The sequence below is a fragment of the Coturnix japonica genome, chromosome 6 (assembly GCF_054131305.1).
Source record: "Coturnix japonica strain WE chromosome 6, WE-NBRP24, whole genome shotgun sequence".
NCBI lineage: Eukaryota > Metazoa > Chordata > Aves > Galliformes > Phasianidae > Coturnix > Coturnix japonica.
In genome coordinates this window covers 29,786,464-29,797,678 of record NC_140668.1, presented here as the reverse complement: position 1 = coordinate 29,797,678, position 11,215 = coordinate 29,786,464, and positions in this window count along the sequence as shown.

Below are 11,215 nucleotides of genomic sequence, written 5' to 3'. Positions count from 1 at the left end.
GAGGAAGAGTTTCCTTCCAGTGTTTCGAAGAATTCTGCTTGGCAGCTCACAGAGCCATTTGATGGAGTTCTCTATAAGGCACAGAAAGCTTGCTAGGGCAGAACACGTCACAGAGCAGATCTGGGAGTGTGACTGTAACACGTCTTGAGGGCCTCTGAGCAAAGTCTCCAGCTATCGAAGGCAACTGCATCACTGCAGTCTTGCTGGTGTGACATCAGCAGCCCAAGCCAGCCAGGTACATCCCAGTGCCACTAAACCAGTTCCAGTCCTGCTGAATGGTTTCTGAGTAGAAACCACAGGAAGATGGCTATTCTGAGTCAATGTACAGACATATAAATCGGAGTAAAATCTGATTCCCAACATTTCCATTGTGTATATACTACCTATTGAAGAATAATAGATGCTAAATCTAAATTGTGCTTCCTATACTTATTTCATAGGAAATACAATTTTTTATCCATTTTATCAATTTTCTAAAATGAATCTTTCCCTTTTTCATTATCAAATTTCGATCTCATATCATTTCCAGCACCACCCCAAGCCATTCTGGAGTTCTCGTTTACATCACTAGAGATTAATATTAGGTGTTTGTAAAAGGAGGATATTAGCTTCTCCCTTATATCTGTCAAAATTAATAACTTCTCTATCACAGATAACTCCAGGTCAATATTAGATTCACAGATGTGGCCAGGAATAAAATGTATGGAAATATAATATCTCATTTATAAGTATTCAAAAAGGAAAAAAAGGGGGGGAAGAAAAAAAGTGGAGGAAAAAAGTGTTTTCATTATTGAAATTTAGACTGCAACTGTTCAAAAGGTCAAAAGACTTTGAGGGTTGAACATCTGCCACATGGCCTTAGCCTTCAAATAGAAAACAAATTGGAGGTCAGCCCAGGGGAGAAGAGAGAAATGAATTTCCTACAAACAGGGCAAAGGAAGAGCTCAGGATCCCCTCACATTGCGCTTTTGCTTCTATCTAAATCTACATGGTGGCCCAAAGAAGGGCTCCAGACATAAATGTTTATACAGTGATCAATGTAAATACTTGGGTGATGATGGATAGCAGCGATGTCTGGCAGATGTCCACCTCCTCCACGGCTGAGCCACAGTGATACCTCCTGATGTTGTGTTGATTTAAAGGGAATAGCACATTCAAAGCGACCATATTGCAGCAAGTGTATCCCATGCCCTTGGTCCAGCAGAGACGCTGTTGATTATGCTTGTTAATGGACCATACAGTTGTGTACTGAACACCACTGATTTAAGAGCATTAGCAGACACAAAGCTCATCTGTGGCCTGGTGGAACTAAGGCAAAGCTTTGGCCATCTCTCTTGGAGCACCTGACTCTCAGGACTTCCTCTGACCTCAGGCACTTTTAAGGATTACTCTAAAGACAGACTTGAAGGCTAAACTGCCTTTCTGCATTGGATTTCAACAGGGAATGGGAAGTTTCCTTCCAAACTTTCCAAGTGGAAATAATTCCCCTAACCCTGCCTGGATTTCCCTGACTGACCATCTACCTGCACAGCACTGTCCACCTGCCCCCACCTCACCACCATGATCCCAACACAGACAGCAGCTCTATGGCCCACACCAGGAGCGTGGGCTCAGGGGATGAAGAGAAAAACAGAGCTGACAACGAGAGATCTATTTCTTACATAGGCTTCAAGTGAGAAGGTGAGATAAATACATACTGTGGGAATACACCAGAGAAGAAGCTGTGTGAGTTATGCCTTCAGAAGTAAATAACACAGGAGCCAGTGATTTAAAGGCTGTTAAATGAATTTTTACCAACTATTTCATTCACTGTGATCAAAATTATATCACTGATGTTCTTACTAATATATCCCATTTGGCTCAATAATCTTTTATTTGTAATTACAGGTGAAGAGGTCATTTTTAAAAAAGCCTGCAACGGGCTCCGAAGAATTATGCTGCTTTCATTTTGTGTTTATAAGCAATTGAGGATAGAGGGTAAAATTAACTAATGCCGCTTTCTATGAGAAAAAGATTAAAATGTCCTCAGTTCACATCTCCATCACCCAAAGGCTTTTCCCATCGCTCCTCAACCAGCGCTCTCAGTACTGCCAGCATTGGGCACACGGTGTGGGTGGAGAGGAGACCACCACTTTCCCTGTGTGCTGCCCAGGCTCCCCCACCTCCAGTGATCCACATTAAAACCTTTCTAATAAGGCTCCTTGCTACATTAACTAAAGCTCTGCAAAAATAAACAAGAGCTCTTCTTTGCTTTTCCTTTGGCCCTGTACCGACGGTGCCTCCTCATCTTCCCAATGCCACTGCTATTTTTCTGCAAATTTAAAATAAAACTCCTTAAGTTTCACTGTTCCTGGGTTGTGCTGCAACAAGCCGATGTTGAACCTCCACATGCCACACAGAGGCTGAAATGTCAGGGGTGTATAGGCCCCACGGGGATGGGCACGGACTGGGCACAATTAGCATCAGCACCACTCCCTCTGAAGGTCTCTTCTGAATAGGGACATTCTTCCTCCTCAGCATCGAATACACAACAAGATCCCTCTTTAGAAAGAAGAGCCTTCCCTGACCTATCTTACCACATTTCAGCTTGAAGTGCTTTTTGTCGTCACTAAGCACTACTCTCCCAGCCAATGAGTGGTATTTCTCCCTGGAGTTGCTCTCTGCTTTAATGGGGTGTGAATACCTGAAACAGTGCCTGTGCACTATTAATTGTTATTCATGCTCGGCTCCTTGTGGAGAAACACAAAAGCTGCCACATGAACTTTTCTACTTCAAGATGATACCAATATGTATAATATTGCAAAAGATGAGGGAAGTATCTTGGTGATCTAACCCAGCTGAGCTCACAAAAACAAAGACATCTTCTCTTTTGGGAAGACTTCAGTACTGAAACAGGGCTTGAAGATCAGTTGATCAGCCTATTCCCTCCTGCACAAACACCTCAGTTCTGAGACAATTACACATGCCTTCATGAAGACATCCCCCACTTCTTGTTGTTTTCTTTAGTATCAGAAAAACATTAAGAGGAAGAAAAAAAAAAAAAAGTGTTGCCCATTTAGGCTCAATCAGCTTCAAAGATTGGGGCACTCCAAGTGTAACATCAGTGCTGGGAGAGGGGGCAAAAGGCTTAAGGGGAGGAAGGCTACTGCTGCTGTGAGATCACCTCACCAGAGCAAAGCAGCAAAGCAGGGTCAAAGAAAGAGGAGGTGCCAACAAAGAAGGTGGGAAGTGGAACATGTTGCAGATGGATTTTTAACAGGGGATCTGGAAGAGCAGCAGCAGCCAGCTCTGCTGTGCCAGGAGAGCACATGGGGCAGGGGAGCAGACAGCTACACACTGTAGGACTGCTCCAGGACAATGGATGGAGGCTCAGCAGCCAGTGAGTATAGGCTTATCCTAGACATGAGTATGCAGGACATTCACAACTGAAAAAGGTTTCTAGCCATCAGAACAGAGAGATACTGAAATATCCTTCCAAGACAAACAGGTTAAAGATGCAACTCTGCAGTTCATCATGAATTTAGGCTTAAAGTGTAATACCACAACAAGAGATTCTTTCTCACTCTATGACCTTCTGGACAGAAAACAAAACAAAACAGTAACCTTCAATAAGTGGAAGGTATTTCTGATACACTTGATGGATGTTGTCACATAGGGATGGGTTTTATGGGCTTTTAAAGAAAACAAAACCAAACCCCAAAGTCTGAAGATAACCATTCACATTTTGAAATGAATTTACTGCAGCCACGTTGATTTCCCCCAGAGATTTGCTTTCTGCACACTTTTGAGCAATCAAGTTTTTACTGGGCAAATGTTTGCACAAGACAAATTTCAAAATTGCATGCAGAGACAGAATTTGTTGTGTTTTCATGCAAGACATGCTCGTAGGCTTATCCAATGAGCAGGCAGAAACAATATCATGTGATTTATCTGACCCATCACAATCAACCCGCATACCTTGACTAACAAAGATCAGACACCCGCAGTTGTTTGTGATCAAGACACAGAGTTGTTTTTTTAATTACAAAGCTATCCATCAGTAATTTCAAATAATAAGTAAATTGGAGGGAATTGTGATCTGTCTCCAGATAGTCTGTGAGCAGAGAAAGCAGCTAAATTTGTTGAATAAATTATTCATTATGGATTATTCGCTCAGCTCTACTGCAATAGCAGTGACATTGTTTAATTTAATAGCACATTAAGGGATCTTTTTCCTTACACAAATGAGTGCATTGCTCCCAGCAAGTTGACTCCTGAAGATGCAATACTGGAAACCTGTAAGGACAACTACCCCTGCTCATGTCTTCAATTAGGTTTTGAGCAGATGAGACCTTCAGAACATATTACTGCCTATATCTGCATACAGTCCCTCTGTTGGGGTACAAACTCGCTTGGTGGAAATTGGATATGTGTATGTCTTGTAAACAAATAAAACAAGAAAAAATAATAATAACAAAAGAAACAAAGTAGAAACCAAACACGTGAGATTCTTTTCCTCATTGAGAAGTCCACTGTGCTTTTAGACCAACAGGAACATTCCAAAGCCAAGAGCAACCAACTTGAATTCAAATCTCATTTGATCACAGTCAAGGAAGCACACTATATGAGCCCTTTCTTATTGTCCACTGCAGAAGGCTGACTGCTCCTCTCCCAGCCCCAGCTGAGCTAGAGCCAAAGACTCAAAGACAAACTCAAGAATAATGAAACTCTGCCAACCAAACCAAGCCCTGCAGAACAGCCACAACAGGAAAACCAGTCTAGTTGATTTTGTTGATCTGGTTGATTTTCCCTGAAGACATTATAAATGATAGCGAATATTTTATAGCTCATTTACAAGTAACTACCCAGGGAAGAAATCTCTCTGGTAACGCTTTTTCCTTTAAGAAAAGAAAGCCTTCAAAACTCCAAGTGTAAGGTGGAATTATAGAACACTGATAACAGATGTTTAAAAGGTTATTTATAAGGAAAAACTCACCAATATGGACACCTTCACTGGGAACCGCTGAGGCAATCTCCACCAGGGAGCAATTTCCAAGTGATGCTGCCTTAGTGGTGGTCAGCCCTTAAATGAGGTTTAGAGGAGGTAGAGTCAAGCTCCACCCCTTCCAGGAGCACAGCTAAATTACTCTCACCTGTGCTCCCACAGCTGACCCAACACTTGCCTCAGCTGATTAATCAGAGGTTCAGGCTGTGATTACCGATTTCCTATACACCAAGGATCTACCACCCAAACAGCTGCAAAACTCTGTGACAACTCAGCCCTGTTCTTTGATTTCTATTTCCATGTGTGACTCAGCCAAAGTCTCTTGTTCTTGTGATGCCACGGGCTGAACTGCATCCCTGCAGCACTACCTGTGGACCACTGAGGCTGGTGACAGTCAGAGCCGGAGACCAATAAGCCATGGTGGGTTGGAAAGGCTCAGTTCCTTAGAAACCCCCATGCCAAAAAACATGACGTTTCAAGCGTCCACTCAGTAATAGGAAGAGGGTCTTCTAAGCAGGTGAAAAATAACTTTCTCCATTATTGATTATGAAAAAGAAGTTTATCTTTCATTTGAGTTACGAGCTGGAAAACTACCAGTGGGTGAATACATCAATGGGATCACGTTGCCCATTCATAGGCTGCTGAACGTCATACCCTGAAATATCCTGAGTGACCCAAATAAGACTACATGGAGAAACACCAGCTCCTGCAGAGATCCCAGCTCTGCAGGGATTTATCTCCTCTGACTTTCCAATGCTATGATTTAAAAGAAATAACACAGCCCCCTGGGCCAGCGCAGTGCGGCCTGCCAGGCAATCTGCTATAGTCAGGATATTTGTTTCTCCAAGCTAGCAAATGCCTCTCCAGTTTTCTGCTTGGCAGCCAGGGCAGTGGCTTTGATGATTTCACATGCAAGGTGAAATGAGTTCCCTCAGATACTTAAGGTCTAATTGGAGGAGAGGAGTGAGCCACACACTCGGATCCTTTAAGTCCTGGCAGAAATGGCAGGTTGTACTACTCAAACACATTTAACAAAGGGCATGACCACTCTTGATCTATCAGATTCTCAGAATTATTCCTCTTCTCTTGTGATTTTGGTTTTCAGCTGTCATTATAATTCAGCATTGAAACGAAGATGTGAAAACTTTAGTGGGCAGTTGAAAGTCAGATCTCTAATTTAGGTATGAATGTAGGTGATGTTAGCTGTAAATTCTGTGCAGGTTCCTGGTTGTTCCACTTTCTACCCTGTGCTGCAGCTACAAAAGAGAAAGATAAGTGTGACCAGGCTTAAAACCAAAGAAAAGCAACAGAACATCTACAAGCACAGCAAAGTAAGGGCAATGCCACATGGATCCACTGACTCACTGAAGCAACTGCATTGAGCAGGTGAGAAGTGCAGTGAGAAGCCACCCATGCAAGCACCTGCCTTCCTCCTTCCTTTTGTCACCACTGTTCATCCCTTACTTTGTGTATTATGTTTAATATGCAATTTATATTATATACCTGTATGCTCAGCTACAATATTGCAGTCATTTTAGCCTATTCACAGGCAAGTTGCCCTGTTATGCATCTAAGCATCCGCACCATATCATTCTGCCTATAACCTTAAAATTGAAATGCCATGTCATATTTTCTACCGTCGGTAGCAAGTGTTATCTTACCTTACACTCTATTATATCATTGTACTTTCCTCCCTGCTTGATAAGCTGTCAATATTGTTTTGCCATGAGAAATTTCCATCTCATGCATCAGATGATCTCCATGACCTTTAAGCGAGTTGCCAGTAAGATAATTTACTCACATTGTGGTGACAAAATAATATCTCTTCTGCCCAGGTCATGTGACACGATCATTACATGATTTTACCCAAATGATTTAATTTTGCACATTTGGGGGGGTTCAAGACCTCTGTGGAAAACTGAAATTACCAGTTGCTTACCATTGCAGCTAACTACAAAGAGTTAAAGGGGCTACTGGCCATTGCCTTGCCAAGATGGACAGCCAGGATTCCCACACTGTGCTTAAGTCCCATTTTGACTTTTTTTCCTCTAACTGCTCAGCCCTTTGCAAGGAATGTTTTAATACAATCGCCTTTGCAGTGCCTTATATTAGCAGGAGGATGTGATCACAAATATCACATCCTTTTGGCATCTTTTTGGCTCTCTGCGCATAACAAAAACGTCAAACAGATTTTAATGAAAGGCTGCGTGCTTGTGGGTATTGACAGTTTGACATCGAATCCTAATTTTCAGATGTCTTGTTCTTACTGTTTTTAACACAGAAATACTTGCAGATCAAGGCACCAAAACCACAGAGAACCGCTATTTATATACCATCCGCCTATTCTCAATGGGCTCCACTCAGAAACGTGCCTAACTCCTCTGGTTTCTGGCCTGTGAGTTTTTGTAGCTGGGCTGCAATCGTGTCTCATCCCAGTTTAAACTAAATGATTTCTTTTGCTTGCCTGCAGAGCCCGGGCTCCCAGAACATCTGCACCCATGGTGGGGTGGCCCCAGCAGGATGGGACATAGACCCCACAATGAACACGACCCATGGGCTCACTGCAGCTCCCCACGGCATGCCCTCATCACCCTGTGCTGTTCTGTGGCCTGGACAGGGTAGGGAGGCAGCGAGTAGTCCAGTGCTGTCCACACAGGTTGGGATACAGAGCCCATTCTGTGTAGGACAGTGTGGATCTGGGGCGCACTCTGTGCCTCGAGCCCCTTCAGGTACCTAAGCACAGGGAATGCATGTTTATTTGTATTCATTTGTTTAGCTGCTGCTCAGTTTCCTTCTTTTGCATTCTCTGTGCAGGAGTGAGTGACAGCTCTTTGTTTCTCTGTAGAGAAAATGTCAGGAATTCAGAGCAAGGGTGGCTGGCTCCATTCGTCCCTTCACTTGACTACTGCCCCTCTCGAGCACCCTGCACTGCCATCACAGGCTACTTCTCTTCCATAAGGAGGAAACAGAAGAGCAACAGGTGATTCAGTTGAAATAAAAGGGAACAAGGAAGATGAAAAGCAGAGCTGAGCAGTGTCAGGAAACTTTGCTGGATAAGACATTAAAAAAAAGAAAGAAAACAATTTTCTCCAAAGTTTTCCACAAGCAACATTTTAAAGCCCTTTATCTTCTGCAGGCGTGAAATCACTCAGGGCCTCTGGTCTCCACCAAGCCTTCCCCAGACCCATTAGAAATAGGCAGCAGCCCACGCCTCACATGCCCCACTGATTTTCCCCCCATTCATGATTGCCCCCACTCTGTGCAGGGAACAAGGTCCAGCAGCACATCCCTCATCCTCAGACATGCTGGTGGTTTTTCCCTGGCCCAGTGCATCACCTTTCAGTGTAAGTTAGCCTTGTGTCTCCATGGCCTTGCTGTTCAGGTACTTGTCTTAATAATTTCCCATGTGGCACCGTATCAAATATTTTACTGCAAGAGATGAGATCTACTTCATTTCTTTTATCGAGAAAATCAATGATCTTATCAAAGCAAGATATCAGGTTCGTCTGGTACAATCTATATTCGGTGAAGCTATGTGGCATTTTGGGCCATTTCTCAATTATTCCTTTGGCTATTATCTCTATGAAACCACATTCAAAGCTTTACATGTGGTAGATCAGCTCAGCGGCTGCGTGGCCACAGCTGTGAGATGGGAACCAGACCCATGAGACCACTTCCCTCCTACCCATTCATGTGCTCAGAGAAAAAAACACCACATGAAGCAATTATATATATATTATATATATTATATATATATATATATATTACTGATTATTACTGTTAATAATTAATTACTGATCATTTTATTTGATTGACTTTTGTACAGCTAAGGCTGCCCCATATCTCAAGCCTCCCTCAACTCCTCTGCCTGCAAGTTAGATGATGTAAGACAGCTTTGGTACACCGCTGTTGTGCTGTTTCCACCATCCTACCACAGCGACTCACAGCCCCAGACACCAGCTCAGGGCCCTTCAGGAACCAGGCCAACAGCAGCGTTTTTTTCAGGCAATTTAACCAAGTTTGCATCTCTGGCAAGGTGCTCAGAGCAGCACTGCAAATAACACCAAAGAGAATGGATCGATGTAATGCCCTATTGACAAAGTCTGAACTCTAATACATATACTCGGTACATTTTTATTGTGTTCATGTATGTTGATTCATAGCTGCTTTACCAATAAAAAAACAAACAAATGCTGCACAAAGTCCTATAGTCTGACTGTCACCAGAATTTATTTATTACTAGGATAATAATGAATTTTATATGGACAGAGATCCCACGTGGAAAGATGCTGAATTACAAAGAGATGGACAGGATTTCCTGCTCTCTACAGCTCCAGGTTAAGGGAAGCTCCTCATTTCTATGCACTCTACACATTACACAGGTGTGTATGCATGTATCTGTATGTCCAGCCTCCTAAAGGTCAGCTAAGCACTTGCCTCACATATTTACAGAACTACTTCCTCCTAAACACAGGTGTTACAAGGCTCACTACACGCTTAAAACAAGACAGATTCAAGAACCGCAAAGTTAAACACTTCTCCAGCTTGGAACCCATTAATAGCCTCTCATCAATTATGCCTCGGAAACAATTACAAAGGGCCAAATGCTGCGGCCCTTAATTGAGCAAATCTCCCCTTGAGGTCAGGAGAGGGAGGCTCAATTAAGGGCTGCAGGATTTGGCCCAGCTATAGCAATCCCCACCTAATGCCGCTATCTGCCACCTGTGGGGCTGGCCCTGCAGCCATGGGGCTGCCCAGGCTGTGCTCCTCTACACCCATACACTACAGACACACACCTGCTTTGGGTTAAAGCACAAAGCCCACGCAACCAAACCCCTCCGAATAGTTATTAAAATCTGTTGGATTAAATGTACCAAAATGTACCACAAAGTTCCAAATGGAAGAAGCCACAACTTTTGCATGTAAAACGATGTGAATATATTCCTGGTAAACATGACCTTTGTGTGCTACACAAAATGACTTGTGTTTCACAGATATTCCTCCTTGAATAATACCTATTGTTATGGCATTTCCTTGACTAAGTAGAAAAAATAGAGGTTATGCTTCAACCATACACAACAATATTATCTCTTTTAATATATAAACGTGCTAAAAGGTACATATATAAAGAACACCATATCGAGCTCCTGGAGCTGCTCTCCATTTGCTATTGTTGCAAACAATAATTTGAGGAGAGGAAAAAAAATCCCACAAAGCAGGATTTCAGCTTAACACGAGCAACACTCCTCCTGCACATCTTTCCTTTTATGCAGTTTTGTTTCAGTGATTTGAGCATGTTCTAATTTTGTCATTCAAGCCATCTGACTTTCACTGCTCTATACAAACAAAACCTAATTTAGCCTGAGATGTTTTAAGTCATAACAATGACGGATGGCCAAGGTTCAGGTGTGCTAGAATATTTAAATACCTAGTCTATATTTTCCTGATATAAAGACAGGCAGCTTTTTTGTACTCTGATTAATTATGATTTTGTGTCTGAAAAAAAAAATAGCTCTTTCTATTCTACATTATTAATTGGTTATTTAATTAGGGATTCTGGGAGCTTCAGATGTTGGGTAGCTAAAATTGTGCTGTGGTTTAAAAAAAAAATAAAAAAATAAATTAAAAAAAAAAAGACTAGCTCCATACTGTTGCCTTTTTGTATCTTATGAAGGTCACAATAAGATGTGATTGTTTGGCACAGCAGCAGTGAATTATGCCACCCAGACAAGCTTTTAACCTATGTGCCTTCACTCTGAGTGAGACACACAGGGATGTGCTCTCTTTAAACAGTTCTCTATTGAAGAGGATTCAATCACCATAATGAATCTGAGGCCAGGCAGCAATCTTCTTCACTGAAAGAATTTCTAAAAGATTGTAGAATTTGTAAAACGAACAGCTCACAGACTAAATGGCTGTGTGGGTGAATCAATTATTGCAGGGCTCGCAGTAGTCATAATATTTAGTACATATCATAGAGTGTTTCAGGTACAATAAGATATGCTAGCTTTTTTTCTCCCGTTCCTGCCTCAAAGTGGTATGTGCTCCACCAGCTTAGTCAATCTGTGGGATCTAGTTAGAACTAGTATTAAGTCAATAAAAAAATCCATCTGCAGCTGCAGCGCGTGCCGGGATGCGAGGGACTCGCAGTGCTAAGCAGTAATTGTATTAAAACATACGCCGCCGAGCCGTTCAGAGGGAAAACACACCGTGTAGCACGGAACACAAAAC